The following is a 7,180-nucleotide window of genomic DNA, read 5'->3' as shown; positions in this document are numbered from 1 at the left end:
GCGCCGTTGCCGGGGACTGCAGTGTTAATTAATAGTTTATGTACTTGACATCAGTGTTCATTAAAGTTCATTGACTCGGACATTGTTACTTATTTTTTTCCTTGTCTTGTTTCAGGTACTCTGGCGAGGGTGTATGCATACACGTTCGCGTACTCGTAAGAGAACACTGGATAAAGCCGAGGAAGAACTTGTGGTAGTGCGTAGGGAAGTTATTGAGGAAGAAAAGAAGGTAGAATAAGAAGAGAAAATTGCAGAGCCAATTGTAGTAGCTATGGGTGATCAAGCAGAAAATTCGAAGGCTTTGATGGACTATTCTAAGCGTAAGATTAATGACATTCAGTCTAGCATCATTAGACCAACCATCTTAGCTAACACTTTTGAGATCAAGTCAAGCACGATCCAGATGATACAGAACTCAGTTCAGTTTGGGGGTTCTCCTACTGAAGACCCCAACATGCACATTAGGGATTTCATCGAGATCTGTGACACTTTCAAGTTCAATGGTGTGATTGAAGATGCTATCAAGCTACGACTCTTTCCATTCTCTCTGAGGGACAAAGCTAAGTGCCGGCTACACTATCTACCAGCAGGGTCTATCACAACTTGGGAAGAACTTGCTCAAAAGTTTCTCACAAAATTATTTCCCATGGCGAAGACTGCAGTAATCAGGAATGCTCATACCCGGTTCGCGCAGCAAACTGGAGAATCTCTGTGTGAGGCTTGGGATCGATATAAAGAGATGCTAAGGAAGTACCCATACCATGGCATGCTTGATTGGATGATTATTAACTGCTTCTACAATGGATTGGGTCCTACTTCTAGGTCCATGCTTGATGCAGCATCAGGAGGAGCCTTATGGGCTAAGAGCAACGATGAAGCTTATGAACTTATTGAACTGATGGATGCTAATGAGTACCAGAATCCTTCCCAGTGACTGACTCAGGGAAAAGTAGTAGGAGTTCTGGAGTTGGATGCAACAACTGCTATCACTGCCCAACTTAAGGCTTTGACAATGAATGTGGACAATTTAGCTAATTATGGAGTTAATCAAATCACTAGTGTTTGTGAGCTTTGTGCTGGTGCCCATGAGACTGATCAGTGCGCAATTTCTAGTGAATCAGCTCAGTTTGTAAGCAACTTCCAGCGATTATAACAACCTGTGCCAGCCACCTATCATCCCAACAACCGCAATCATCCAAATTTCATCTGGAGCAACACTCAAAATGCGGTTCAACAGCCTTATCAGCAGTATCCAGCTTAACAGTACAACCCCTCTGGTTTTCAGTAACCGCAGTATGCACCGAGACAACAACTCCAGCTGCAACCAGCTAATGAAAAATATGAATTTGAGGAGTTGAAACTTATGTGCAAGAGTCAAGCTATTTCTATTAAGACCTTGGAAAATCAAATTGGGCAAATTACAAATGCCTTGCTAAATCGTCAACCTGGTACGTTGCCTAGTGACACTGAAGTGCCAGGAAAGAGGGAAGCTAAGGAGCAGGTAAAAACAATCACGTTGAGGTCTGGGAAGGTTGCGAATCCCGAAAAAACTCAAGAGTTGACTAGAAGAAGCTGGGGCTGAGAAAGAAGCAAAGCAGCAGGATGAAGAAGTGGAACCAAGGAAGACTATTGTTGAGCACACTCTGCCTGAGGGTAATACAGGGGAGAAACAGATCTATCCTCCACCGCCTTTTCCTAAGAGGCTGTAGAAGAAAAAGTTGGACAAGCAATTTGAGAAGTTTTTGGAGGTGTTCAAGAAACTTCATATCAACATACCTTTCGCTAAGGCTCTCGAGCAGATGCCTAGTTATGCAAAGTTTATGAAAGGTATTCTATCTCGGAAGGTGAAGCTAGATGAATTAGAGATTGTCGCTCTCACGGAGGAATGCAGTGCTATGCTGCAACAGAAGTTGCCTCCGAAGCTTAAAGATCCAGGAAGCTTCACTATTCCATGTACTATTGGAAAAATGTCTTTTGACAGATGCTTATATGACTTGGGAGCTAGCATCAATCTGATGCGTTTGTCAATTTTCACGCAGTTGGACTTACTAGATCTCAAACCAACTTATATGACTTTACAGTTGGTCGGCCGTTCTATTACATATCCGCGGGGTATTGTGGAGGATGTCTTGGTCAAGGTTGATAAACTCATCTTTCCTGCTAATTTTGTAATTCTTGATTTCGAGGAGGACAAAAAGATTCCCATAATCTTGGGAAGGCCTCTCTTGGCAACTGGCCGAACCTTGATTGATGTGCAAAAGGGTGAGCTTATAATGCGAGTGTTGGATCAGGATGTGACTTTTAATGTGTTCAATGCTATGAAATTTTCTACTGATAATGATGAGTGCTTAAAAGTCGAGTTGGTCGATTCGGTGGTCACATCGGAACTTGATCAATTGCTAAGGTATGATGCCTTAGAGAAAGCCTTATTGGGGAATTCAGACAGTAAAGACGACGAAGGTGAACAACAATTGCAATATTTGAATGCTTCTCCCTGGAAGAGGAAGATTGATATGCCTTTTGAATCTCTTGGAATGGAAGAATTGAGCAAGGCTCCTAAACACCTCAAGCCTTTTATTGAGGAAGCTCCTACTCTTGAGATTAAGCTTTTACCTGAATATTTGAGGTATGCTTTTTTAGATGATGCATCTACTCTGCCTGTTATTATTGCATCTGACCTTTCAGGTAGCGATGAGGAAAAGCTTTTGAGAATTCTGAGAGAGTTTAAATCGACAATTGGATGGACTATAGCAGATATCAAGGGAATCAGCCCTTCTTACTGCATGCATAAAATTCTGCTAGAAGAAGGTAGCAAGCCTACAGTCGAGCAGCAAAGAAGACTTAATTCCATCATGAAGGAAGTAGTAAAGAAGGAAATTCTGAAGTGGTTAGATGCAGGGATTATTTATCCTATCTCTAACAGTTCATGGGTAAGCCCGGTTCAATGTGCACCAAAGAAAGGTGGTATTACTGTGGTAGTAAATGAGAAGAATGAGCTTATTCCTACACGGACAGTCACGGGGTGGAGAGTCTGTATGGACTACATAAAGCTAAATAAGGCCACTAGGAAGGATCACTTTCCTTTACCCTTCATTGATCAGATGCTTGACAGGTTGGCTGATCATGAGTACTATTATCTTTTGGATGGTTATTCGGTTTACAATCAGATTTGTATCGCTCCAGAAGATCAGGAGAAGACTACCTTCACTTGTTCATTTGGTACCTTCGCCTTCAGACGAGTTTCTTTTGGTTCGTGTGGTGCACCAACCACTTTTCAGAGATGTATAATGGCCATATTTTCTGACATGATTGGCCAGAATGTGGAGGTATTCATGGACGACTTCTCAGTCTTTGGCGATTCTTTTGATGAATGCTTGCAGAATCTGGGACACATTCTCAAGAGGTGCGCTGAGACCAATCTGGTTCTCAATTGGGAGAAATGTCATTTTATGGTGCGTCAAGGCATAATTCTCGGGCACAAGGTTTCTAATAAGGGTCTTGAGGTAGATAAATCCAAGGTGGGGGTTATTGAGAATCTTCCTCCACCTATATCTGTTAAGGGAATTCGCAGTTTTCTTGGTCACGCGGGTTTCTACAGGCGTTTCATCAAGGACTTCTCGAAAATTTCAAAGCCATTGTGCAGTTTACTAGAGAAAGATGTCCCTTTCAAGTTTGATGACGAGTGCCTTGCAGCTTTTGAGATATTGAAGAAGAGTCTAATCACGGTACCGGTCATAACTGCACCTGATTGGAATGAACCTTTTGAGATGATGTGTGATGCAAGTGACTATGCAGTTGGAGCAGTTTTTGGGCAGAGGAAGAACAACATATTTCATGTGGTTTACTATGCTGGTAAGACCCTGAATGGTGCTCAATTGAATTATACTACTACAGAGAAGGAACTTTTGGCTATTGTCTATGGTTTTGAGAAATTTCGATCTTATCTACTTGGGACTAAAGTGACAGTTTTCACTGATCACGCTGCTATTCGATATCTCGTCTCAAAGGAGGACTCGAAGCCTAGATTGATTAGATGGGTTCTTTTGCTCCAAGAATTTGAACTAGAGATCAAGGACAAAAAAGGAACTGAAAATCAAGTGGCTGATCATCTCTCGTGTTTAGAGAATTCTAATGCCACTTCACTGGATAAGACATTGATAAATGAGTCTTTTCCCGACGAGCAGCTGTTTGGAGTGCAAGAAGAAGAACCGTGGTTTGTAGACATTGTGAACTATCTTGTGAGTAATATCATGCCTCCTGACTTATCTTATGCTCAAAGGAAGAAGTTTCTTCATGAAGTCAAGTGGTATATGTGGGATGAACCGTTTCTTTTTCGCCAAGGAGCTGACCAAATCATCAGGAGATGTATTCCTTACAGCGAAACGGGGGGGATCTTACGAGATTACCACTCAACGGCTTATGGAGGACATTATGGTGGAGAAAAGACAACAGCTCGTGTTCTTCAAGCAGGTTTCTTCTGGCCAAATTTGTTTAAAGATGCTCATCAGTTCGTTTTGAAATGTGATCGATGTCAACGTGTGGGTAATATGTCTAAGAAGGATGAGATGCTTCTTAATGTGCTTCTCGAGGTTGAGGTCTTCGATGTTTGGGGAATTGACTTCATGGGGCCATTTGTCTCATCTTGTAACAATCAATATATCCTGTTGGCGGTTGATTATGTGTCAAAATGGGTTGAAGTTAAGGCGTTGCCTACGAACGATGCGAAAGTGGTGCTTAATTTTCTTCACAAGAAGATATTCACAAGGTTTGGAACTCCAAGAGTCATAATCAATGATGAGGGGTCGCATTTTTGAAATCGCAAGTTCATTGCCATGATGAAGAGATATAATGTGAATCATCGCATTGCTACGGTTTATCATCCTCAGACAAATGGTCAAGCTGAGGTATCTAACAGAGAGATCAAGCGCAATTTGGAGAAAGTGGTATGTCCATCAAGGAAGGATTGGTCTTTGAAGATTGATGACGTTGTTTGGGCGTATAGAACAACATATAAGACTCCATTGGGAATGTCGCTGTTTCAGTTGGTTTATGGTAAGGGGTGTCATTTGCCGGTGGAGCTCGAGCATAAGGCTTATTGGGCTTTGAAGAAGTTAAACCTGGACTTGGATGCGGCTGGGAAGAAAAGGATGCTTCAATTGAATGAACTTGACGAGTTTCGACTTCAAGCTTATGAGAACAACAAAATATACAAGAAGAAAGTCAAGAGGTGGCACAATCGGGGTCTAGTGCTCAAGAAGTTTGTGCCGGGGCAACAAGTTATTTTATTCAACTCTCGTCTCCGTCTTTTTCCTGGAAAGTTGAAGTCAAGATGGTCTGGGCCCTTCATAATCAAAACTGTGTTTCCACATGGAGCGGTGAAAATTTTTGAGAATGATCCGGGCCAAGCATTCAAGGTAAATGCTCAAAGGTTGAAGTATTACTATGGTGACACGGCAAACCGGGAGGTGGTTAGTGCCGTTTTATTGTCCACTTAATCTCAAGATTCTACGTCGAGCTAGCGACGTAAAAGAAGCGCTTCTTGGGAGGCAACCCAAGTATGTTGTACATTAGTAGGTAGAGGAAGCAAGAAGAAAGGAGAAAAACACAAAAAAATCAGAAAAAGAAAAAAAATTCAGGGCCAAGTACAGAAGTTAGGCGCGCTCGCGCTGGCCAAGCGTGCGGCCGCGCCGTTTTTCCAGTAGGCGTGCGGCCGCGCCGGTTTTCCAGAATGTGAGCGCGCCCGTGCCGATCCCTGTTCGAAAAAAAAGTAATTAGTAGTTGTTTTAGATTAAAATCGGGATTTTAATTCCAAAATCAATTCCAACCCGATTTTTACTCTACCACATCCCATAATTCCCTAACCTAATCAATTCCATTATTCCCATGATTCCCATAATCAATTCCCATTTCTATTCTTTATCAGATTCACACCCCTCCACCTATAAATACATACACTTGCATACAACTTCTCCACCAATTCACAAACTCTCAAACACAAATTCTCTCTAAATACTTAAGCTTTTATTCACTCTTATTCAATTCCGATGGCACCCAAAAGACAGAGAACTCAAGTTGGAAGCAGCGCCACCGATTCTTCTACTGTGAGTGGTGTGAGGCCCAGGTTCTCTACTCCTGAGGCTGAGGAGGAGTACACGAGGCTTCTCTCGAAGCCTATTGCTAAGAAGAGAGGATTTTTGCCATCTGGGAAGGATGGTAAGCTGTTGGAGATGATTTTGGAGATGGGCTGAGTTCCTTTTTGTGAGGATCCCGATGTTGTGCCCATGAGTGTTGTGCGGGAGTTCTACGCCTACGCTAAGACGGAGAAGAATGGTTTCACGATGGTGAGAGGGAGGACTATTGAGTACAGTGCCGAGGCTATCAGGACAATGATTGAGCAGCCTGCGAGGAAGGTGGGCCATGACACTTGGAATGATAAGACTCCTGAGGACTTCGATTTGGATCTCATCGTTTCTACTCTCTGTGTGCCTAAGACTCATTGGAAGTTCAAGAGGGGCACTACTGAGTACTCCACGTTCCCTGCTTCATGCATGAATAGGTTTGCACGGGCTTGGAACTCATTTATTTGTGCTAACATCATGCCATCTTCGCATGTGCATGAGATTACTATGGAGCGTGCTCGTCTGCTTTAGGGTATTCTTCAGGGAGATTACATTGATATGGGGAAGATGATATATCAGGGGATCCTGAGGTCTTTAAGATGAGGTACTACTGGGGCGATTCCGTATGCGTCCATTGTGATGAAGTTGTACGTGGAAGTTGGTGTTCATTGGCCCACACATGAGCAGCTTCATATTCCCAGTGCTCCTATTGATAGTTCTATGCTGCACATCATGGTTGAGTGGTATGGAGGGAAGCCCGATCCTAAGGGACTTGGTTACTCATATGATCATCTACCAGGAGGACGTCCATCCCCTCAGTCATATGTCGGTGGTACACAGCAGTCTAGCAAGGCGGCTTGGAGAGCCGAGTTGGGCGAGGAGGTCGGTCCATCGCAGCAGCAACAACAGCAGGAGGAGGAGGCAGCAGGAGCAGAGATGGTTGCGCGTGGCTGCGCCGGGAGTACAGGAAGACAGCGCGACCGCGCTGGTGAAGAGCGCGGCCGCGCTGGGTCGGGATAAATAAATCCTGATTCTTTTATAATTCGATTTCTGGAACTCCT

General features: G+C 43.4%; 1 non-coding gene across 1 annotated transcript; it reads right to left on the bottom strand.

The window, feature by feature from the left end:
- Positions 1–661: 661 nt before the first annotated feature.
- LOC141698923 (small nucleolar RNA R71) lies at positions 662–768 on the bottom strand. The gene has a single exon (XR_012565420.1). It is a non-coding gene; the product is annotated as a small nucleolar RNA R71 (small nucleolar RNA).
- Between the last annotated feature and the right edge of the window lie 6,412 nt (positions 769–7,180).

The sequence above is a fragment of the Apium graveolens genome, chromosome 11 (genome assembly GCF_009905375.1).
Source record: "Apium graveolens cultivar Ventura chromosome 11, ASM990537v1, whole genome shotgun sequence".
NCBI classification, from domain to species: Eukaryota; Viridiplantae; Streptophyta; class Magnoliopsida; order Apiales; family Apiaceae; genus Apium; species Apium graveolens.
The sequence above is the reverse complement of the archived record's forward strand: the minus strand, read 5'-3'. Positions and strand labels throughout refer to the sequence as shown.